At 41.5% G+C, this 26,146-nt stretch overlaps 1 protein-coding gene across 1 annotated transcript in view; it reads left to right on the forward strand.

Moving 5' to 3' along the window:
• The first annotated feature begins 12,620 nt into the window (after positions 1-12,620).
• The window catches only part of LOC307041193 (caM kinase-like vesicle-associated protein), a 43,674-nt gene continuing 30,148 nt past the window's right edge, over positions 12,621-26,146 (forward strand). Inside the window, exon 1 of the mRNA XM_079684518.1 lies at positions 12,621-12,894. The gene's annotated coding sequence lies outside the window, so the exon portion shown is untranslated. The remainder of the gene's footprint in view (positions 12,895-26,146) is intronic.

The following is a 26,146-nucleotide window of genomic DNA, read 5'->3' on the forward strand; positions in this document are numbered from 1 at the left end:
CTATAGAAGCGTGAGTGTTACTGTTACGTCCCGGCTCGTGGAAAGTGGAAAATAACATATAACCAGTTGGAATTGGTATATTGGAAGTTGTTTATTGAGAGTGCTCAATAAAGTTGGCAACAAACAGCCACCATAAAAACAAAAGGCCACAAAGGCACCGGTTTAAACAAACAACCAAAGAACTAAGGGAGACTGTTTAAATAAGAGTTTTAGCAAGTTAGTATAAACAAAAATAATTAACAACTAAATAAACTAAAGAAAACCTCACTTCTAAAGTGGGATAAAAAGAATAAGGCTAACAAAAATAGGCAGTCACTAAAACAAAGCCTGGGTAAAAATTAACCACAGTTAACGTTATATTACAAGATAAACAGAGAGACAAGAACAAGCACAAATACACACACAACCTAGTTAACCACTGTTAACAAAACTAGCACAGAACTAACACAGAATGTACTGAGAGAGTACCGAGAGACGTCCGACACGATTCAGACCTCTCCCTACTAACTGAGGTGCACACATTCTTGTATCTGTCCCCGGAAGGTGTGTGTGGGGATTGGAGAGTCTGGCCCGGTATGCTCCAATCCAGACCTTTGGTCACGCCTACCGGGGGAGGGACAGGAAGCTGGCATCCAATGGTGTCTGGGCAACGGCACATCTCATATCCATATATAATACAAAGCTGCCAACACTTATAGACAGGATAATGGGCAGATAGAAGGCGACAGTTACATAGTGATGTCATTATTACATTACATGTTACTTGTTAGACGCTTTTATCCAAAGCGGCTTACATACTCAATACTGTGGGCTGTCCCCACAGGAGCAATTTTGGGTGAAGTGTCTTGCCAAGGACACAACGACATGCTGACTACACATCATTTGAACCTGTGACCATCTGATCCCCAGACCAAGGCTTTATGTTATATGTTATTATTATTATGTTACAGAAGAAAACAAATCAGTCCAACGGAGGCATTTCATGCAGGACAGGAGTATGTGGGGGAGAGCATTTACATGCTAAACTAAACTAAATATGTTAAAGGTCACGTGTCATGGCCATTTCCACTGATCATAATTCCATTGTTGAGGTATACTAAAATAGAAAAATACTGTGCTAATAACCGGAAAAGCATGACATGTGACCTTTAACATGGTTATGGATCTGGGACTCAAGATGAAGATTGATTTAGGAGGGTATGGTGGTTTCAAATGTTGGGTTAGTAAAAAACCAAGTCCCCCTCCCCCATGGAAATTGGTTAAAGTGAAAGCACTGTCAAGCCTATAAAGAAAGTATAAGACTTGACTCTGATGAGAGGCAACAAGCCCCACACAATGTCAGGCACATTTCTTGTCTGAATGCCAGCTAACGCAATGAGAAGGACAGGATCCCTCCCTGGCTTCCCTAACCACAAACAAGCTGAAGCTGTTGCCACGAATCAACTTGGTGGGTGGGTGTTTAGTTCCTGGGCCACAAGGTTGCCCCTGATCTCTAAATGAAGCTGTAAAAAAGATATTTCCTGCTGATGTATGAAGCTGTTAGGCCAGGAAGTGGCAGCTACACATGTTCCTCCGCCCTCAGCAGCATGGCAGCGAGAAGCTACCATTACCACATGGCTGACCTGTTCTTCACCGCAGGCCGTGCAGATGGTCGCATCCCAGCAATAAACAGCACTTCCTTTTCACAGATCAACCCTTTTAGAGGAAGTCCACGGGGGCGCTATCACAAATCTGCAAATCCATATTGGAGTAAGAGGAGAAAGCAGCAGCTGATGAAGGGCTCTTATGTGTGTATCCAAGGTGTTCACTGTGGGCATTCAAGATGTTCAGCCCTGGTTTTGGAAGCATTCGTTTAATAAAACAGTGAAGACCTTTTGGACCCATAAATCAATATTGGTTTTGCTTGCCAATTATCTCACTAAGGCACGAGATGTTAAGCATGGCTGTTCCCTTAAACAGGAAACGTGAGGTTGATTGTGCCTTTTTTAGGCTAGGTAGTCAAAATCAATGCAAAGTATTATTTAACTCGAGCAAGCATCTTAAGCAGCTCTTTGCACACGACAGGATGTCAACAATGTTGGCACCCTTCTGATCCGGCGGTATGATCTCAGTCTGGCAGATGGACCCGATGAGCCTGGCACGAGACTCTGCCGATGACTTTTACAGCAGCTCAGCTGAATCGCAGGGGAGAGTTCAAAATATAGACATGACTCGTTTTTCTGTCCTTCTCGTAAAAGCCAATAGGACAGTAATGAGGATTGACCACGGGGCTGCGAACATCAGGGGTCCTGCTGACAGAGGGGCTCGGTACTCGACTCGAGGAGAAGTGAAAACTTGAAGTCCTGCTTGTTGCATTTGTTTAAATGTTACAGTTTCTGCAAGAAATAAGTCCGAACATACGTAGATGTAGAAAGCCTAATGTATGCAATGTATGCCCAAGAAAAAACGACTTCATCAATGACTTTTTGCTTAAACCACTGGATTAGATTAGATTCAACCTATTGTCATTACGTAGTACAGGTACTTTGTAACAAAACGGTTTCTCTGCATTTGACCCATCCTAGTGTTAGGAGCAGTGGGCTGCCATCATTACGGCACCCGGGGAGCAGTGTAGGAAACGTTGCCTTGCTCAGGGACACCTCGGTAGCACTTGGTCTTTCCAGGACTTGAACTGGTGACCTTCCAGTTGCCAAGCCAAGTCCCTATGGACTTCGCCACCACTGGAAGGTAGTTACAATCTGGAGTAAGGTGAACTCCTCTGAAAGATATAATCCCGGTCATACTGGAACAATGTTGTTCAGCACCTTATCTTGTCCGTGCCATGATTGAATATTTCATTAAAATCTAACCGTGATCATGTTCACATACATTATCTTTGAGAAAATAAGACAATTTTTGCCAGCATCAAACTTCTGTTCATGTCTATATTTTAAACGCACACAATTATGCCACTATAATGCATACATTCTGGTTTGTGGGTCATGTAGGGGTAGTTACTGTATGTTTTGGGGTGTTTTATGGCTCTTATGAAGGCCAATTATGTGTTTGACTAACCAGTCAGAAAGACTGTGGCATTCCTAATAATTGTAGTTCTGTTTCTTGTCACATAATTAATAATAATTGTAAGATAATAAGTGTTTTACTTAATGCAAGTGACAAAATGATTGGTTTTGGCTAAACTAGATTGATTATCTGACGCCTAAAAAAAGAACATTTACATCAGGAAGATGACAACATAAAAAAGAAAATAGAGAGGAATCATTTTAAATTAGTGACTAAAAATTGATTAAAACTCCTCAAGTTGTAGCAAACAAAAACTAGAGTTAAAGTATGAAGAATAAAAATGACTAAAATCCGACTAATAAGCAGTTACAGACTTACAGACAGCTTTACATAGCTGACAAAAATAGTTGCGTTGAGACAATGAAGGCTGTTTCCCTCTAATACCAGTCTTTATGCCAAACATAACATAAAAATAATGTTGTGTATTTCCTAAAAATGTAATCCCTTTAAAAGTGCAGTTGATTTATGAGGTTATTAGATTAATCATTTTCACCTCGCCCACAGCTTTTCTCTTTGTTACAGACGCAGAAGCTTTATCGCCACAATGACCATGGCTATTCATTCATTTAACTAAGCCCTGGAAGCCTTTCACAAAAATACGCGTATTGTGTTATTTTAGGAGAGCCAGAAATAGCACAGAGAATTTGGCAAGTACTGATAAACAGTACCTGCCATAAAGACATTTGAACGGCGAACAGCTCTTCCACTTGGACGCATGCCCGCTTTAAAAAAATACCCTGAGCTCCAGCACAGAAATGCTCAACACACACATTCAGCTTGATAAGAGAGGAGTGTGTAGGACAACTCTTTTTGATCAGCCTTACAAAACTCTATCTTTTGTCAAAGTCTTAATTTCTACATATTCTTCAGAAGTAAGAATCTCTTTGCAGCTGAGGAAATATTATATCACTGGGACACGTTCAACGTTCAGAGACAGTTAAGAGTTGGCATATCTTATTCATTTGAAGGGTAAAAAAAGCCCTAATTTTTTATTTTTTTTACTATGTTCAATCTGAATTTACTCTAAAATAAAAAAAATCTATATTGATTCTGACTCTTCTACATCCAACTCACAGGTTTATCATTGCATTGAGAAGAAAGATTATTTATTTCCCCATTTTAGAAGTGAAGTTATGGTCATTTGTTCTGGGAATGTCATTTTCAAGCCTGAGGCCTGAAAAACAGGCTCGGGGCTTAACAGGTTAACTGTTTGCAATATAGTCAACTACATGTATGTCTGAGATTGTATTTACTGTAAAATAATAAATACAGATAAAATAATCAATTTTGAGGTTGACCAGTTCTTCCTACGGTTACCACTCCTTTGTTGTTCTGACAATTTAAGCCACCAAAATAGTTCAAAAGCACAGTCCTCTGATGTATTTTCTAGCAAAGTAAAAACAGATCCTACGCATACTATCTGCAGCCTCTCCATTTTTCTAATTTTAATTTTAATATCACCGTTGGCCATGATGCAGGTTGCTAAAAAAAGTCCTACTAAGGGGGAAGCGGATGGGCCTGAAGGCTTTAAAGAGGCCTCTGAGAGCTGTGATGGACTGTAATTGGGAAACATTCATCTTTCGTCTCGATAGATGTGACTCGCAATAACAATGTCCATCTCATGGGAGCACATCAACTCATACGGCCTTTTTCTTCAAGGACTAATGATTCAGCATGCTGACAGAGAAGACAAAACAGCTATTGGTACAAGTATGAAGCCTCAAAACCTACATTAATAATTGAAAACATGTTCGTCCTGTCTGTATCGATGGTAAGGAAGTGAAACATCTGCAACACTAACATCTTGATGGGCTGTCTTCTGAGTGGTTAAACATTACACATGGTGTACCGCAAGGTTCTGTTTTAGGTCCACTTTTATTCTCCATCTACTGTATATCAACAGTTTAGGTCAAAATGTGGATGAAGCAACTTAAAATGTTTATGCTGATGATACCGTGATGTATTGTCTAGGTCCCTCCATTCAGGAGGCTGTTGTTAAATTACAGGCTGTTTTTAATATTATTCAGACGCAGCTCTCTGAGCTTAAGTTTCTTTTAAATGTGGATAAAACTAAGGTAATGCTATTTTCAAAAGCCAAAAAGACACCGGAGACAACTTTGGATATTGTTACTACGCAAGGAGAAGTACTTGAAGTGGTTGCCTGTTATAAATACCTTGGTATCTGGCTTGATGACTGTCTCTCTTTTAAACTTCAGGTCAATAATCTGCTTAAAAAGCTGAGGGTGAAGCTAGGTTTCTTTTTCAGAAATAAGTCCTGTCTCTCGCTTGAGGCCAGGAAAAGGCTAGCACTGTGACCTTTTGACCTGTGCTGGACTATGGTGATCTGGTCTATATGAATGCACCTGCCCATTACCTGATCAAGTTAGACGCCGCCTATGACAGTGCACTGAGATTTATTACAAACTGTAAAGCACTTACTCATCACTGTACCCTGTATGCCAGGGCAGGTCTGCCTTCACTAACTGTTCGGAGACTCAGTCATTGGTACATGTTCATCTATAAAGCCATGCGGGGTAAACTACCACCTTACATCTGCTCTTTGATCTCACAGAGAGTGGCAAGTAGCTAATGCCTGAGATCCCAGGATGTGTTTTTATTACATACAAGTGCTAGGACTGTTTTAGGCACTAACACTTTTATGTGCGCAGCTCCTCTGGCTTGGAACACTGCAAACAATATTTAAAATGGGAATTTTGGTTCCCCAGTATCATTTTAAAGCACAGCTTGAGGAATTGATTTTTGATACTCCTGGTACCTGTCTTTGTGAATAAGTTTGTAAATTGTACCCCTGTCATTATGTTGTATGCATCCTCTTTTGTTTTCTGTTACATGTGTAACCAATGTGCGGCAGGTCTCCCTTGTAAAAGAGATTGTTGATCTCAATGGGATTTTTACCTGGATAAATAAAGGCTACAAACAAACTAACGAATATTTACAAAAGATTGTAATTTATTGCTTGTATTGCAGGTTAAGCCTCCAGCTTTGACCTTTAAACGGGCCATATTAAGCTTTCTGTTATGTAGGTTTTTGTGCATGTAAATGCAGGGGCTATAATTCCAAAGTTCCTTCAAGAGATAAAGACCTTTCTGAACTTTAAAGCATGGAGACATGTCACAGTAGAGTCATAAAATACAGATATAAACCTGAAAATGAGAATAATATGTCCCTCCCTCTGTGGGAATGATATATAATCATGTTGCTCATGATTTCACATATCACAGAAGGGCTCTTATAAAAAAAGCTTGCCTCTATAAGTGGAGGGTGAAATGATAGTGATTACGTCAGCCTTTCTGGTACATTTCAGAACATTACAGTTATCACTCTGCTGGTGAAAAGTGGTGGACAAAGGAGTCAGGTCTTTTACTTAAAGAGACGACATTTACTTTCAACACACTAAAAAAAAAGTTGGCAAATCTTCCATATGAGCAAAAGCAGCAATACTCAATTGAAGAAAACTACTCTGTTACAAATAGAAGACCTGCAATTAAAATCTCACTCATTAAAAGGCAAATGTATAAGCTTAAAAATATACTCACATTACCAAAAGTAAATAATTGTAATGCAGAACAGCTGGATTCAGAATCATATACTGTACAGTACAGTATTGTAAGTGCACTATAATGTGTTGTGTGTCAGGATGAAAGGCATTTTAAATCCCTTATACTGCCCGGTAGCCTATAATAATAATGCACATATATTTTGTATAACTAATCTAACTCTGCGAAGAAACTAGTAACCAAAGCTTGAGTAAAAGTACAATATTTGGCTCCAAATGTTTTTAAGTAGGTATAACATGCAAATTCTCAAGTAAAAGTGCCTAAACATGGTACTAAGGTACAGTACTCGTGTATTACATTACATCACATGTCATTTGTTAGACGCTTTTATCCAAACCGAATTACATACATTCAGTACTGGAAAATCCCCACAGGAGCAATTTGGGGTGAAGTGTCTTGTCCAGGGACACAATGACAGCTGCTGACTGCAGTGGGGTTTGAACTTGCTATCCCCTGATTTGAAGTACAGCACACTAACCACTGAGCCAGCCTCCCCCTCGTGTAAATTCCCATAGTAACATCCCACCACTGCTGGTACAAATACAATCTATCCGGCGACTGATTATCAAATCATCTTTCCCCCATCATCTGCTCAATATGTTCACAAAAGCAGAAAAATAACCCCTCTGATCACCCGTTGCTATAGCAACTCCAGCTTGAGCACTGTGATGCTACAAGGCCATGGATGTCGTTGTGATATCAGGCGCTTGCAGTGAAACAGCACAGTCTGTCTGTGACCAAAAGTAGTGGGGACGCCGGACCGAGAGGAGATAAAGCAGGCATTACAGCCAGGACTGACAGGAAGAACTCGCCCTTCTGGAGCTGGGTGTCTCAGACCCAGTGCCGGTACTGAAGTGGGCCGGTCGAACGATGTGGGCCGGTCGGATAAGTCACTGGCACCCCCCCCCCCCCCCCCCTCCCTTGACAATTTACTAGCGGTACCGAGGTGGGCCGGCCGTACCTAAGTGGGCCGGTCGAGAGTCCCAGGTTGATTTTTAGTCCCAGTCCGCCCCTGTTCAGACCACATGTCCGCCATCCACAGAGGAAGAAGTGATCCGTGAAATCGCAGCCTGTCCGAGGCTACAGAGACACAATGAGGGGACACTCTTTTACCCATAGTGCAAAAAAATGGATATTGGGAAACCAGTCTTTCCAACATTAATTTGACTGTAATTTGAGATGATTTAAATAAATTGTACAATTACTGTATATTTAAATTGACAAATGTACTAGAGTTTTTATTTGATACATCTGTATTTGATCTGTTTAATTTGTTAGTGTAATATGCATTATGAACTGCTTTAAAGCTTTGAGCCATAATCTGGAAAATAGCACGTCTTCTTTTTTTTATGCATGGTCCCAATAAAGATAAAGATAAAAAAAGCCCTAACGAACACGCCATCCAGGTGACGGATCCCCAGCTGTCTCTGCTGCCCCTCCAACGTTAAGCGCTGACAGCTGAGTCGCATTGAGCCATAACTACGGCTCGCTTCATTACCTCACTGATAATGTCGTGACACGAGACAAAGTGATTGACTGCAACACATCAGGCGTTGATCTGTTAACACTCTTCTACAGTTCCCAATCACTTACGCACTGCCAATTGTGTCTTGTTAATACATTTCATCCAGTCTACTGTACAGTATATTAAAGCATTACTTGCTTTTTTGTGCTACATTTATCATTAAAGCCCGTATAAATGGCATTGTCTCATGAAAACATACTCCCGTTTTGCTCCCTGAATGTTCTAATTGGGAGCGTATCTATATTTCCCTCGGGTTCCAGCTCACCAGTTCAATATCCTCAGTTTGACAGGTTATCAAGTCCTTTTAAGGGGTTTTATGTTCTCTGCTATTTCCATTTCCAATTATGTCGACTGCTCAATGTACGTTTCAATGGCTCATTTATGTTGAAGTCACTCACCTACAGTTTATGATGATGAATTGTGAACTACATTTTGCACACAAAAACATATTTTGTGTGCAAAATGTAATTCACATCGTATGGAGGAGGTTGGGGATAATGGATTGGTCGAAAGTTAAAGGTAGGTAAGAATGGAGAAACCAGCTCGTGTGCGCTAGAATATGAAAATCTGCCACTTCCTTACAGAGCCCCTCCTCCAACACACACGAACGCGCACATGACCAATGAGGGCACGAGATAAGTTTGTGCACAGATGGAAGGCTGACAGGCAGGTAGGCCATCCAGTTACTTTAGCCGGGCCGGCTCAGATGATTGGTCGTGCTTTTTACAGCGCCACGGCTTCCACAGATGAAATATTTTAATGTATTTATTGTCAAAGCATTTAATGTATTCAGTGCTATCGGGATGTTAAGAGCATTCCATGGAATATAACAAAAAGTGTTTCTGAAGTGATTAAACATCGATATCATAAAAAACTGTTCTTATTTTAAGCCAGGCCATGGGATTCTACTGCACATTAGCACGTTTTGTTGCGTTATCCACGTGTTCAAAACATGTGTTTAACCCATGGTTTAACCTTGTGTTTGAACTGCATCCATAATCTGTGAGTAATTGTGTTGCATTGGAACGTCCTTTTGTAGGAGACAGGGTAAACTGAGATTTTACACCTTAAAACCTGCGCCTTCAAATGTTCAGCATGACAGCTTTCTTGACTTTGATATCTCAAAGAAGCTAAATTGGTTTAGTCTCCATTCATTCTTATGCAATTTGTACTGTGAATAATCGCCATTACTGATCTCTTACAACAAGCACCCTGAACATTGGGATGATGACCCCGTTCTCCTTTATATAAAACAATACACAAAAGTAATAAGTACTAAGTCCAACTCATTTTCCATCTCTCTAAACATCGGTTACTTTTAAAGAAGACTGTCCCAAAATTAAGACAGCGATCTCATGCCAGTTTGTACGGCTAATAACCGTTAAACTGAGAGCAAGGGGAAACAGCTAGCCAGTCTCTGTAAAAGGTTAAAAAATAACTAATCTTTTTTATTTAAACACACAAAAACTACTGTTTGTTTTTACAGAGCTAGCGCTAGCTGTTTCCGGTCTCATGGTTAGCTAGTGTAAGCTAACAGTCTGGCTCCAGCTACGTATTTTCTTAAAACTTTCATCAAGGAAGCCGAAGTCAAACAACACCATTGAGCCCCTTAGGTAACAAATCAAAGCTCTACACATATTCCGAAAACCTGTTCCCCTGAAGTTGTGTAAGCAGCATGAACATAATTCACTGCCCCTCAGAAATGAGCGACCTACGTTGCTTTTCCTCCACTCCATCGTGAGAGTGACAGAGCCTGGCAAGCGCGTCGTGAGCAGCTGAAGAGGAGGCATGATCTCCATTGGCAGGAGCTGTAAATGGCCAGTATGGCAGCTTGGCTTCTCTCAGCGGCTGCAGATGGCACCCAGCAACACTGGGTCAAAGTCCTGTCAGCGCCCCGACAAAAATACATCTTCTCGGGTGGGCGGGTCCGTCTTCACCTGCCTCAGCAGATTTCAGAACATGTGGTTGAGGAGGCAGCAGTGTTCGGGGTAAGGATGCACTTCTGTTTGCAGGAGTTGACTTAACAGAGACGGCTTTATTTGTGTTTCCTGAATGGCAGGGACACAAATTGTAAAAAGAAATAGCGAGCTTAATGTATAATGCTTTCAGATCTTATTGGAAAACTTCATATCCCAGATTCTCCACTATGACCCCGATCATTTTGACCTTTAATTTCATCGTTGTGAACATATGTAGGGCATCGTACAGTATCAGTCACATTGTTTCCCCTTATGCTTCAATTACGACGTGTGTGGACATGTGCCCCCCTGAGGGTTTGGAGACATCGTACAATGTTAGAGCAGGATTTAATCTCCAAGAACAATTAGACGCCAGCTGTGGATGCTTCATTTCACAGTTTAGACGGCTGACTTGCCCAAATTACAGAAATTCTCACATACTACTTGGATTCAAACAATGCTAATTCTGGTTTTATTTTCCCAAAGTTTTATAGATCCATCATTGAGAATTCTTCCGCCACACCAGGACAGATTTTAATTGAAAAAAAGTCCTCCTAGAAAATAGTGGTTAGAAAATATTTTTCTTGAAAGAGGATGAATCTGTTGATTTAAAAAGAAAATCAAATGTTCCGAAGCTGAAAGCTCCAGCTGTGAAATCACCCTGAAAGGCCGCTACACACCAACCTGAGACCAAAGAACGTGTACCGAAGGCGTCCCGACTTTTACGTCCGCTATGTCGCCTGCGTCGGCTATGCCGCCCGCCTACGAACACACCGCAAAGACTTCAGTCGACGAGTGGCAATAACTGTCGTTTACCAGCAGGCAGCGGTAGTGTGTATACGTCATTCAAAAGAGGCAACAGCCAATCAGAGTGATTTTTTGGGCCGACTTTCTTTGGCCGATTCAACATGTTGAATCGGCCGCGGGAGGCTGCGGGAGATGTGAATGCCCGACGGCCTCTGACTCCCAAAATCGGGTAGGTGTGTCAGGGCCTTAAGCAGTGGCGGCTCCAGGGTATGGCTGGGGTAGGCTACAGCCATACCAAGAAATGGCTTAGCCCCACCTTGAACAATTATGTTAAAGTAAGCAAAAAAAAGTCCACCAACTCGCTCAGAGTAAATTGCACAGACAGCAGTTAGTAAGATTGATTTCAGCAGCCACTTGTCTGGAAATGCCGAAGACTAGAAACGGTTTTGAAAACTTTTGTCACATAGTGCTCGTCTTCTCAATAAAACATCTTTGCTAATGTCTTCTGGCTAATCAGAATCACGATAACGGCGTGGTGTTCTTGCAGGAAGTCCCGACGGAGAATAATTTTGTGGTAGAACCTGCAGGGGTTGGGTTTTCAGCATGTCAACTCTTTCAGTTGTGGGGACATTGCAGGATTGGCTCCAGGTCGCCCTTTTTATTTACTACAAGACAAATGTGCCTTTTTATTTCATATAGTTCAATTTTGATTGAGAGAGGGAAATACTCTAAACCTCACACATGGCGTTTCACTGTCAAGGGGGGCGATATACCGTGTATATAATTACATTGCAAATACTGACTTGAGCCCCACCACTGTATGGGTTAGCCCTACCATAGATTACCCAACAAAAATACTCTGGAGCCGCCACTGCCCTTAAGAGGACATATTATGCTAATTTCCAGGTTCATATTGTGCTGCAGCGCCTCTTTTCACCCTCTGTCTGAAACCAGAGCCCAGTCTGCTCTGATTGGTTAGCTGACTGGCTCTGTTGTTATTGGTCACCGCTGTCCCACCCCTTAGCCTGTCATCACCAATCTGACAGCCCAAGATGGCAGTGAAGCACACGGTGAAAGCGTAATCCTTCTCACTTCTTGTTCTCAATGTATTATATTAATAAAATAGTGTCTATCCTAGTTTCCTGGTGAGCACTAGTTCTTTGATTTCCTTTTGTTTATCCTTCACCAGCTGGCACTCAGGAGGGAACCACCGCTGTGCACTTTCAGTTTCCTGCCAGTCCTGTGTTGAGCTGCTCTGGTCAACATTCAGAGCTGCTTTAGAAGAATCTATAACTGCAGCCAGGCTGATAATATGATACGATATGATCTACATTATTTACCAGTAAGACATTGCAGGACTCAGTACCTTCAGTTCCAGGATACAAAAAAAGGTATACCTGTATTCCTTACAGTTACAGGAAAAAATAAGGGTATGGATATTGCATTGATATGAAACTATAGGCACATTATGATGTTGTATGTGCAAACTTTATGTCACACAGCAAATGTCTTTCATGTATCTCACATATTCCATCCATTTTAGGTAAAGTGAAAAAAATAGGCTACTTAGATTCATCTTTAAACTATATTTTTCCCGCACAGGTTAAAATGGCTTCAAAGTGTGCATCCTCCACTATATGCTGAATTACCGCACGTTGATACAAACAGACCTTATTAGTTGGGTTTGATCGCGCTCATTCTCTGACCCTCTCCTCCTGCGCGCGCTGTCCTATCCGCTGTGCGCTCTGGACACTAAACACAACACCCTCCCCCCGTGTCCTCCCGCTCGCCTCTCCTCCTCCTCGCGCAGAGCTCGAAGCGCAGAGGCACAACAGATGTTAGAGTACTACAGGCAGCAGGAGCGCAAGAATTTGATGTAGAAGAAGAAGTACTTTAATTTAATCTACCTTAAACTTCACAGGAGCGGTTAATGTTACCGGAGTAGGGGGGGTTCTCCGAGGACAAAACTCGACTTTCACAGTCACTGGATCCTATACGTTCAGAGGCGCAATTTGGTGTCAAGGTAAGTTGTGATGTTTTCTCAATACAGCCGATCTGATTTCATAATGCACAAAACTCGATCAATTACAAAAAAACGCATTTTATCTATCCATAAGTTTGTTACATAATGTCACAGGATAAAGAAGAATGGCTTGATGCAATATCGCGTGGATTACAACCTCCATAGATCTAAAAACATAGAGCATTAGTGACACCATTTGCGTGAAAATATACCTGTTTTTATATTAGAGATGTGCAGTGTATTGCAACAAAAACTAATCTAAAGATATCCACTAAAGCATTCATTGATAGAAATTGAGACTAACTGTGAGATTTAGTTTTTTATTGTCAAACTTTTCCAGTTGCAGCATTACTGTGGGTATGAATTATGAACTAATAGAGACATCAGACCCTAATTATCCTAAATTCTTACAGCACAAATAGTATTTTACTTCTCCTGGACTGTTCTAGAAGTTTATACAACATCCTCATCTCCTGTATAAGTGCTGATGCTGCAACTCTGTGGGGAAGCTGAAGCCACTTTGAGGCAATATTCTAACATATTAGGATCTTTTTAAGCGACTTGTGTTGAGCCTCCAATAGGGAACAATTTACAGTCATGTCAAAGGTCAGTAATGTTTTCTAGCATTATGGTGCTTGTAAGAAGTGGCCGGGGTTAAAGACGACTTAATAAAACCTCTGGCATGCTTTTATTTCCCATCAGTGGCAGATAAAAACCTAAAACCTCATTATGTAAATTGAATACCCTTTTAACTTCCCGTCAAATGTGTAATTTCCACTGGGTTTTTTCAAGTTTAACGGTCATCAAATTCAACATGCACTTATGAGCTCTGGAGACATTCAAACGATTAAGCTTTTTGGAAATGTGTCAAAAAAAAAACATGTGTTTTGCATTCTTCAAATGCTTCAGATCATGAGGAATAACTCAAGTCACCATCAGAACGCAGGGGAAAGAGAAGGTTGTTACTGTAAGACACTGACACTAATCTCTCTGAACTCTGGCATGCTCCCGTCCTCACAGGAACATTAGAGAGCACTCTGACATTTCCTTCTGATTTAATGAGACTTAGAATAATCAAATCCCAATCTGCCTCTTGACATTAATCATGATTAATCTACTATTTACATGTAAGGGCAGGTCTTTTCCCTTTGGATCTAGCCAGGATGAAAAGTCAAACATGGAGGCATTTCGACTATGATGCCACTGGTCCATATGTCACATCCATAGGGCTGTTGAAGATGAGGGGTGTGTGCAGGGGTCACCAGTGAGCTGTATGTAATGATTTGCTGAGTCCCAGAAGGGGTCCAGACCCGCAGTGGACCCCAGGTGGCCCCATAGCAGCAGTAGCTACAGGAAAGTGCAGCAGATTAACACATAGCCTTCGCAATTTGCACACAATTAGATCCCCGGGGAGCCGCTCAAACTTTGTGTTGCATCTGCTCTGGAGTCTGTGTGCGAGCTGCTGGCACGGTGCAGAACTGTGAGGAGGAGATGTGAGGAGTGCTTTTCAAAAGTGTGACTGCAGATGTACAAATGTGTGAATGCTGGTGGAGTCATTTGAATAACAGGGATAAATAAATAGGTACAGTTCAATCAATGTACAATTCTTTTGGTTGCCCATTTTTTAGCTGATTACTCGACAAATGTGTAATTTTGATCATAGTCGACAATGATTTCTATAATCTATAAGTCATTTTTTTCATGAAGACTAACTTATGTCCAAGAAAATTAGGCAACTACAGCATCTAAAGTGCTGCTGTTGCATTCACTTTGGTGGAAGAACTAAGTTTTACAGATATTTTATCAATTTGTCGACATATTTGATGATTGTTCATCATCTAAGAATTTCTTTAGCCTAGGACAGCCCTTGTTTTATTACTTTATGCGTTCACTGGTCCTGCGGTTCTTTTAAAACGGTACAATAAATATTCCAGTACCCTTTGTCTCTATGATATTACACAAATATTTCTCCTCTCCCTTGTTGAGCCTTTTTTTCTGCTCATTAAAATTGTTATGGGAGCTTTGAGTGTCCTCATACGCTGATGCTGCTGTGTAAGAGCCACATGATACACTTCCCGTGTCCTCTCACATAGAAAAGTATGCTGAGCACCTGATCAAAACACACACTGAGCTGCAATATAAGGCAATACATTGGTATACACTAACGCGCAGATATCATGCGGAGGGCCAGAGAGATTATCCAATATCTGAGATGAGTCTACTTTTCATTTATCAAATAAATTCTATACAAGCGGAGAGGCTGTGGCTGCAGCGAGGCGATTCATTTGAACCTTTATGTGTCAGTCTTTGTGTGGAGGTAGGGTCATTTTCTCTGTGGGTATTGAAGTACATATTTGGACACTAAAAGCACAGGAATTGTGATAGGGAGGAGGCGGTGCTGCTGCTGCCATTATCGGAGGGTCAGAGGCGCTCCCAGTCCGCTATCTCTTTATATTGTTGCCTGTGTTGTGAAGAAATAAGAGTAGCAGCCCTTTGAGTATGAGTGAGGTACCCGTATCAATACAAGAGAAGGGAGTGTATTGACTTACTGTAAGTCCAAGACAACATCCCTCAAGTGTGTAAGGGTTAGGTCTAAAGTTAATAAGAGAGTGCTGGCTCTTTTATGAGGACTGCATAGTGTGTGGACTGGTCCCTCGCTTTGAAGAGGAGACTCAAAAGAGAGAGCGGATACTGCAGAGGCTGGCTGCTGTATCGACTTATCATAACACTCATAAATAAAGATTGTTATATACTTCTGTCTTTGTTTTCAGCCGAACAGGAAACATTACAGCATGGGAGGCAACTTAACAACGTGATACATGCTTGCCCATTCTCAAACAGCCTGCAGGTGTATTCCGTTTCATAATTGTGATGTCATGCAAAAGTATGAATGTGATGCCTTAAATACAAGTTTCTGCTCGGCCTGTAAACTAAATAAATCCCGTAGACGTTCAGCACTACATAAGTTAAAGGCTCTAACCATTATCTCTGATTTAGGGTGGGACATTTTTTATTTATGGTCTGAATTAGATGACTCTCGATGTTTTATTGCTGCTGCTGTCCACTCATCAAAGCCGGGCCGGGGCGCTGTCCTCGCATGACTCAAGCAGCCGAGCAAGAAATAAGTGACACCATGAAGACAGAGACAAACTGCAGCAACACTCTGGTTATTTTTTGTACACTATCTCCATTTAAACTGGATCAATATGGTGCTGTGAGCATCGAGTGAGAGTAAAATGAGGCGGTGGGGGGGGGGGGGTGGGGGGGGGATTCTACGATGAATAAATCCGGCAGTCATACCTGTAGCAGCTGTTAGGAAGCGGTGCCATGCAAAATCTGACATTAAGCTGCTAATGTCAACATGAAAGAGAAGATGCTCCCCTTGGTGGCGGAGATGATGGATGCATTAAAAGTGAGCATGCTTAACGTGAAGCGTATGCATACATTACTGCTTGATTGTCAACATCCAGAGCTCATTCCTTCACAAAGTGGTTACTTATGAATAATATGTGTCAGTTTACTTCACTGCCTCGACTCAAAGGCATCACTCAGATCCCTATTTCATCACAACCCTCATGGCAGACAATGATGAAAATGATTCAGTGTTCCCCATGGGAGGATGGTTTTAAGGAGAGGCCAAATGAGGGAATGCATGTGAAGTCTGTAGTAGCCACAATTCCCTAAACCCCTCCCCGGGTAGTGTACAGTCAACAGTTCTGTAGAAAAAAAACACACACAAAGCAAATCCTGCAATGAAAAAAATAGAGCTGTTGTGCAGTCAACTGTGCAAACAGATTTAGAGACAATGCAGGAAAAGGTCTTCACAAAATGCACTCACTATCAATGCAGCAGTAGAGGAGATGTCATCTTTTTTGATATCATTGCATTACTGTTACTTGGTGCTTGAACGACACATCTTCCAAACCACACCATCCCACAGTCTGTATGTTCCTCACCTCCTATACGACCAATGGGAGTGGAGTGTACGTTAGAGTCCTATCTGTGGAAGGAGATCAACATGCCTAGGGATGCATATTGTTGACTTTTTTACGATACCAATACCGCTGAACGATACCGATACTCAACCGATACATATCGTGATACTTTGAAAATGTATCATCCCACAATTACTCCCATGAAGCGCTTTACGATATAGTTAACATGTCAAATGCATATTAAATTCAATTGTGGGACTTCTTGGACCTTTTAGTAATGAAACAAACAATGAAAAATACTTTAAAAATATGAAGAAAACCGATTATGGAATATCTTTTATAACACCCGCCATCAGGTGTGCCGCGTGAATAGCACATCTTGTCAATGCAAACAGACCGTTATAGCACCGTTATAATTAATGTTAAACCTGAGATTCGACTAGAGAACAAATAAATAATAGAATAATGGTCATGAGATCTCGGCATTGCACAAACAAACAAATCTCATCTTTAAAATCAACATTTGCCTTCACTGGTGAGAGAAAACAAATCCCATCACAGTTCATTTGTGGGACTTACCTTTCTAGTACTGAACAAACAATGAAAAATACATAAAATATGAAGAAAAACGATTATGCAACCTAATTTATAACACCCGCCATCACGGGCCACGGACTCACTTTTAAAATAAAATATATATATATAGATTTTTTTTTTTAAAGTATCGAAACCGGATCTGATTTCGGTACGGTATACCGTAGCCACCAGTAACCGGTATTTCGGTAATACCGGATACCGGTATGCATCCCTAATGTTGACGTACCTTAACTTAGAGGTTCAATTAGATCAAGGCAACAAAGTTATGTTAAAAGGTTTTTTCCTTTCCTGTAGTGTGTTATATAGGTTTGTGTGCATGTAAATGGTCTGCAAAGCTATAGTGAAATCACCATGTAACACTAGTGCTTCTGTTGGCTAGCCATCCAACACATTGTACGTCATAAACTAAGCCGGGCTCTTCAATTGGAGTTATGTGTTTGTTGGGTAAAAAAATGATGTTTGTTAAGGAACTAAACAGCCTACATGCCGCAACGTTAGCTCCCTATAACTGTCAACAAATTTGTTTGCGATTTAGCGTTGGAGAGGGAAAATGAATAAATATCCTCTACACAGCCAACGGTGGATTGTTTTTTTATCTGTGCTATTCTGTTCTTCTTGTCAAAGGCATCTGGGAACAAGTTGCGACGCTGAGTCTGTCTTAAGTCATTATGTTTTGAATCAGAGGAAGCATACTGTACAGTACAGCTGCAGTGGTGTTGTACTGACAAGTGGCAGAGGAGGAAACAATTAGTGTCAATTCTAACAAATACAATCAATGTCGTCAATCACGATTAAGGCGGCGGAAGCGTCAGCTAATAAAAAACAAAAGGAGGGTCTTCTGGCCTCGTCTTTTGTGCAAGGGTTACTTGGCACCATGCAGCTTCAAAGAGCCACACCGCCTAGCATCCACAAATAGAACATTTGAAGGGGAATTTGAAATGGAAGTGAATGAATATTTCACCTCACATTGATTCATGCTGCCACTTTAGACATTTTCATTCGCGAGCGAGTCACTAATGCACAGCCATGCGGTGACATTACTATGGTGTCGACCCCGCACATGCTTTCATTTCCCACCGTACATTAGGAGTAATGGGCCTCCCATGTGGAGCCTTGCTGTCATCGACACTTATTTCTTCACTCCGGCTGTTCGCTTAGTTCTTTCCTCCACAGTAGCAGAGGTAACAGGGCTTGATTTGATAAAGGCTGGCGACGGACAGAAGGTATAACTTTTGATTTGTGCTGTTCGCTGACTGCGTCCTGGAGAAATAAGATGGAATACTCCTTGATATTTCAGTGCGCAAGGTAATTCCTCAGGTGACATTTTATGCAACAACTCAGCAGCGTTGGTTCTGCAACTGATGAAATGTTTTGAAATTCGACATATTCTGTTACTAACCAAGATCAGTGCAAATAAACACTCCCAGCTTCTGAAGATGAGACCCAGGAAGATGGCAATGAAAGGATCCAGGTTCTGTTTGACATGATTCATGCGATATTGAATTTTCAGCCCTGTTTAATATGGTCTCCTCTACATGCCGTACTGGTCTCTACTCCGTGTTGCACAGGTGAAGGACAGGGGAAATCTATTTTCATTAAAGTTGCATGACAGACCTTGAAGACAACCGGCGTGAATACAATCGATGCTGCTGCTCCTTTATGCTCAGGCACTTTGTCAGCGTGGTGACACAGGAAGAGCTTTCAGATGACCCTTGAATCACCACTTAATGACGCTCTGGCTTCAGCCTTTAGTAATAAACCACAGCTCTATTTTAGACACCTTGATGGGAAGCATGTTAGGGGTTGAATACAGGCTTCATGATCTGTTTTTGAGATGTTTTTTAATCCTGAAGGCTTTATTACTTTTGTAAGGTCACCTACATCAGCGCAGTTTCTGCTTCTGGCAAAATCAGAAGGGAGAACGGGCTTGGGAATACAGCAGAGACTTCTGTACAGACAGAATGCAATTAAATATTAAATCTTAAAAGGTCTGCGTCAAAACAAAATCATTTTCTATTTCCAAAGAACACAAATTAATCATATGTGCCCTGCAGGCTTGATTACTCAGAGTACAATGTATATTGCAACACAATACAATACTGTACACTTGCAAATAAAAACAAATGATTTAACAGTTTAATTACCATTTCAAGTGTACAACAAATAACATCTCTGGACGTCTGCCAGTATCTTTATTGCATCAGTAAAACAGGGCATTAAAACTGCAGCGAAGCTTCTTTTTGTTAACTTAGTTATTATGATGGACTCCTTAGCAAGCAGTTGCTTTTCTACACATCCAGCAGTAACAGTATATAGCTGAACTATTATTTATTTTTGAGTCATGTTTCTGTCCAATTGATAAATGAAGTCTAGTATTATTTCACTTTTGTCTCTTTCTTTTTTTGGTCTGCAATAACTCCTGAGGATAATATCTGTCTCTTTAGCTGCTTAATGCTCCGCTGTGTTCAGCAGCTAGTTGATTACTGTGTCCGTCTGCTGTCTCGGGCTCACCATGTAGTGTTTAGGCTTTTTCTCTGAAAAAAGCTGCCTGCTGCAGTGCACATTGGCACTATGAGAGCAGTGAGAATGAACCAAAAGAGCTGAACAGCTTCATAATAAGCTGAAATTAGCAATGAAGCCTCTAAAGCCAATAGTATCTGCTTCTCATACACTGTTATTGTAGAAACATATCGATTAAAGCCACTTGCAACGGCATATTCATATTCATGTTTTAAAATAGACAGTCTATCTCAGAATCCTCTTACCTATATCCAATCCAATCCATTTTATTTATATAGCACATTTAAAAACAACAGAGTTGAACTAAGTGCTGTACATCTTTATAAAAACATAGCATAAATACATAAAGAACAGACAGGACATGAAACAAGTGTAAAACACGAGACAATGAAACCAGTTCAGAAGCCACAGACTGAGAAACTCTCCTACATGACGTAGAACACTATAAGATAAAAACCCAAATTTAAAAGCACAAGTGTCACCTGGCCTGTAAATGCCAGGGAAAAGAAGTGGGTTTTTAAACGAGATGTAGTCCTATTTATAGATTTAAATTGCTTTTCTGTGAGTTGTAGTTTGCATTGAAGGTATCGGAGTAAAGATGTCCGCTTTTTGTCCAATATGAGATGCAAAAAGGATTGTGAGGCTGAATATATACACACTCTGCACTCTACAAATGTTCTTCCGGAACATAATGACAACGCTATGTAACACTCGTGCTTCTATTGGCTAGCGCTCCAAGACATACGTGATAGGCTAAGGGGCGGGACATCTCTAAGCAGGTGACCAATCACAATAGAGCCGGCCAGCTAACCAATCAGAGCAGACTGGGCTCTGGTTTCAAACAGAGGGTGAAAAATAATGAGAATGAGAAAAATCAAGAGCTTGTTGAACTTTAAAGCATGTAAACATGTCACAGTAGAGGCACAAAATAGTGTCTCACTTTGTGTGTCTGTCTGTCTGTCTGTCTGTCTGTCTGTCTGTCTGTCTGTCTGTCTGTCTGTCTGTCTGTCTGTCTGTCTGTCTGTCTGTCTGTCTGTCTGTCTGTCTGTCTGTCTGTCTGTCTGTCTGTCTGTCTGTCTGTCTGTCTGTCTGTCTGTCTGTCTGTCTGTGTGTGTGTGTGTGTGTGTGTGTGTGTGTGTGTTTGTGTTTGTGTGTGTGTTGTGACAGAGCAAAGATATTTGGGGAGGAAATTGTTTACAAGAACCAGCAATAAGATTATGTTTCTCCCCTGAAGGTGATTCATTAATTACACTCAAACGTGCTTTAACGAGATGCGGAAATTTCACATTGAATGAGATCCACTTTGTAAAAATCTTTGTCAACAGATTAGTAGGAGGGAAACTGGGCTGAGGGAACAGGTGGCAGACTCTAATGAGCTCATCCAATACAAATCATTCAAAAACAACTGTTCTTACTCCCCTTGCGTGAAAGACACAAAAGTAACACTGATCCGTGCGGTAGTGTGCATGAATGTTTTATCTCTACTCGCGGTTTGAAGACATAAACAAACCTTTGGACCTCCAAAAGACGAACAGGGTCTAAATTTAGAAATGTGCAGCTTACAACATGCACCCTCCTCCAAAGCAAATGATGCTCTTCTCCGCATTGAGCAGAAACAGTACTGTACTATGATGCCACACTGAAGGACTTTGTAACCAAGGCAACTAACAACAGGCGCAGAGAATGGTCAGATTAGCCGGTGAAGTGTGAAGAGGAAGCATTTCAGATTTTTACATAAAGCAAAAGCTGCCTTACATCCAAACAGTGTATACAATGCTCTCTGTAGATGTTGCTCGTAGCACCCACCGCGCTGCCTGTGGGAAGATTTTATTGTAATCCAAATTCTTAGAGGAATATTTAAACTCTGGGCTCAAAGGCTTAGGGCAGAACACAGGGCTGAGGATGAGATGATCACATACTTCAGGGAAAGAGCTGGGTGGGGGCGGATGCATCCATTAGCGACAAGCATTCCCATCTCAGTCATTCAACCCGCCACCTCCCACCGCACTGACCCCCCGTCACATGTTCTGAGTCACCTGGCCCCTTGCCACTACTTCTCTCAGCGTGGTGGGTGAGCCTCTCGCTTTCTACTCTCTCCTGATGCATACCAAAATGACATTAACCGCATCACCGCCTAGACATAGCAAGGAAACAGAGGCAAGTATATTTAGGTACAGACTGCTACTACTATTGACTGTAAAAAGATTCCTCAGAGATGGGCTTTCTTCATTCACATGGGACGAAGAGAAGCAGCTTTGTGGTTTATAGTAAGTTCTTGTAGTGAGCCGGGGCTTCCAGCAACTATTATTTATATGAGAAAGGTCGAGCGTGCGTCAGAGGAACATTTCCTTGAGCTTTCAGTGTTACAACTCCAATTCTCCCTGCACACATTCGTTCATTAGACATGGAGGTAAATGAGTCAATCGATACAGCTTTATTCTGCCTGCGCAGTTGCTAGTTATTTCTGCCAGGAACATTTTCGTCATAAAGACATAACTAGAAAAGAGCCACATGTCACATATGACATGAAACAGCAGACGCACTGGCTGTCATTCAAGTAAATAAGAAGGCTGCATTTTTGTCACTAAGCCGTAGTACTTAACGTCTTTGCACCATGAATGTTTTTACCGAAATACATGTAACGCCAATTAATGATGTTGAGACACTCAAAACTACAAATATAAAACTTGATAGCGGGACCAGAGGAAAGACCGGATGTTGCCAATGGCCTCAGATTCATCCTCTGAGGACCATGACTGTTTGTACCCTTCAATTGTGGTTGAGTTATAGTCTGGTCCTAACTAGTAGGCAAACATCTGACTCAACAGACCAGAATTGCGATCCCTAATATGGTCTCATCTAAAAACCAATGACAAGTGGACAAACTCCATTTCCTCAAAATTGAAAGTGATACGATCGAAAGCTCCAGTACAGCTGCTTAATGGACCTTGTTGTTTTTGAGCACCCTCGTAAAATATTTCATACAATAATGGATTATGTGTTTTGTGTGAAAAATGCCAACCTGTTCCCAGGTCTGTGGCAATATGATGCTTAGAGCTCTCCAGAAATCAGGGGACTTAGGGTTAGGGTTAGGAGATATATATTTTCTGTAGGGAGGAGGACAGGGTGGACTGGTAGGTCCAAAATATGACTTTTATCCATGAGACTGAGTTTTTGTTTAAGAAGTATGACAAATTAATTCATTAGTATATCAGATACTTTGCTTCAAAAGTATAGTTGCACTGAGTTTGAGCGCAGAACACGACTAGTAAAGGTTTGGACCATGCTGTCTCTCCCTTTGAGGAGGACAAATGTGATCACACTGAGGGTGTGAAACATGCATGAATGCCTAGAACAATTTAAGCATTGGTTGAACCGCTGATTAGATGACGTATTTTTGACGAATTGTAGTAAGCGCATGTAGGACAGGAAATGTCAGCAGCATGGGCATCGGGTTAGCTTGGCTCCACTCAGGAGCAGGTGGGGCACACGGGTGGGCCGGCGGTGATGTGAATCCAACGGGACCATCAATGCCATATGCAGGTCGGCTCACCCCCCCCCCCCCCATGGGTCGCAACACATGCTCTCACCCCGGTTTGAGGGGCGACAGTGTGTCCTCCCAGCAGGCCAAGTCCTTTTTACACTAAAAATATGTCACCTCTTGTGGATAGAGGCGGTCCTCTTGTGCCGTTTCACATGTGTGACCCCAGTGTAACCATGGAGACTGAACTGTTATCCTGCATTTACTCTAAACTCGAAGCCATTGCAGATATACAGTTCCACTTTCCAAACTCTGCAGTGTCTCCAAACACCTGTTTACCTTCACACAGCACAAACTACAGCTGCTCCACTTTACTGTAATATGTAAAGCAGCTAGAGATTCAGTGCAGGCTGGCTTTTCTTGCTTAGCGACCAAAAGCACACAGCAGTGACACAAATCGAATTTTCATGAACATTCTGTCAAGCGAGATTACGCATCGCTCATCCTGCTGGGTTGTCTCCCCCGGAGAGAATAGCTTGTAAATATGAAGAGGCTGCGGCGGATAATACAGAACAGCCTTACGTTACAGTATTAAGCTTCTGTAGGTGGAAACTAGAGCTCCGTAACCTCTTTTTTTAGAGACAAAAAACACTATGATATCCAAATTTTAAATTCTGGAGTGGTTATTATTTCTGTAAGAGCTGTCCTTTTTGCAGCTTTAATAAGCAAAGGGACCTATTATTCTCAAACATGACACAACCGGTAAATTAACCTGCTCTCACTGCACAAGTCTGAAGTCATCAGGGTTTGAATATTTAAGCCCGAAGCTTTCTGTGGAGCGTCCGTCCAGTTATATCTCATCTAATTAATGCAGCCATTTACTGTTGGCTCATTTACATACGACATATTTCAGTATGTCAGTTGAGGTTGAAAAGCTAACTCTCTTGTTTTAATCATTCAGTTTAATCATACACAGTACTTTGTACAAGTAAAAAGGTCCTAACATGTATACTGTACATCTATAGTGGCCATCCCAACCCCCAGACACAAACTCAAATACAGAGTTACCACCTATTTGAAACTGTGATGTGTTCCTCAGCTCACAGTAGTGTCAGGGGAGAGTGTTGCTGTCAGATCAAGGTACTGTATGTTAGACTGATACACAGAACGGATCAGCCTCCAGGATACAGCACACTTCCTTTAAAGGAAACCATTACACAAGAGAAAATGAAAAATACATCTATTTTAAAAAGGGACTTTTCCGCAGTGATAGTAATATTTCTTTGGTTTGAGTTTTGAAGATTTCAGCCATACAAATGTCTAATATAATTGAAGATGATTGTACCCACAGCTTTGGATACGGAACCCCTTTCATTCAACAAATGTTGCTCAGTGGCGCATGAAGACAAAATGTCTTCAGATGTTTCAAAAAACGATCTGCTTATTTGGAGACCTCCCTCTCCCAATACAAGTCAAAGGGTAAGAGTCTTTTGGGGCCCACTTACATAATTGACTGACACGGAAGTTGTAGTTCCACAGTTAAGCCACTAGGATTTGCTTCAATGCCATCGCACCTCCTGGGGACTTGATTGTACCTCGTGGTACTAAAGGGAAATGTCTCTTTTTGGAAATCATGAGTCGGGAATTCAAGATAATCCACAAAAAAATTATTTTACCAAACTACACCCGCTTACCGTTTCAGCGCCCAGAAATAAACCAAGCAATAATGCTGGCCCCACTGAGCTAGCTTGCACAACAGCTAAGCCGAAGACACCACGAAACACCGACCATCAACTGCATCACCTTCCACCTAGAAGAAAGCTAACATTTAATTTTGAAACAAAAAACTTGTGGCAAGATCTAAAGATGACTGGTGTGCTCTTCTGCTCAGATATTGTGTTAGCTAGCTCTGCAGCGCTAGCACTGTTGCTTAGCTTCCTTCTGTGCGCTGATAAAGTTAGCGAGTGTAGTTAGGTCGAAAGAAAGTAGTCGCCAACAAGGTCTGTGGATTATCTTAAATAAACGTCTCATGATTTGTGGAAAATGTCCTTATTGTTGAGTTGTTCAAACGTCTTTTTTTGGCGCTCGGGGAAACACACACCAAGACCATTATATTGGAGAGAAGGCAAATGTCTCTACGCCTGAAATGTCCGACATTCTGCCACCCACACCAGAACAAACTAACTTGATAAATGGCACTTTGGTTCAGAGGAAAAATATTACTTTTTTACTGTGGGAGAACTGTAACACCTTATACATAATAAATGTAGCTTTTAAGGCACAGACGCACCAAACTGACTCCAAAGAAACACGACTGGAACACACCGCAAAGACTTCAGCCGACGGCCAAGTAGCACGTACGAACTGCGCATGCGTGAGTGGCAATAACTCTCCTTACCAGCAGGCGGCGGTAGTGTGTATTCGTCATTCAAAAGAGGAAACAACCGGAAGACAGACTGCGTGATACACCGAAAGAAGAAGAACAGACTGTGATATAAACAAACAACAAATAGCGTGTGCGTTGGTCTTCGGTTTCTTCATTCCAGATCGCTAGGATGAAAAATAAACTCTTGCTTCCAGCTGAGATGAAAATGAAAAAGAATAGCCGTCAGTGTGTGCCTTCTTAATCGTTTGTTTGGGTCCCTCACTCCCGTTTCGCTCCTCATGCACTGATTCGCTAGCTGAACAGCCAATCAGAGTGATTTATTTTGCAGACAGC

Source organism: Notothenia rossii, assembly GCF_949606895.1.
Source record: "Notothenia rossii genome assembly, chromosome: 5".
Lineage (NCBI taxonomy): Eukaryota > Metazoa > Chordata > Actinopteri > Perciformes > Nototheniidae > Notothenia > Notothenia rossii.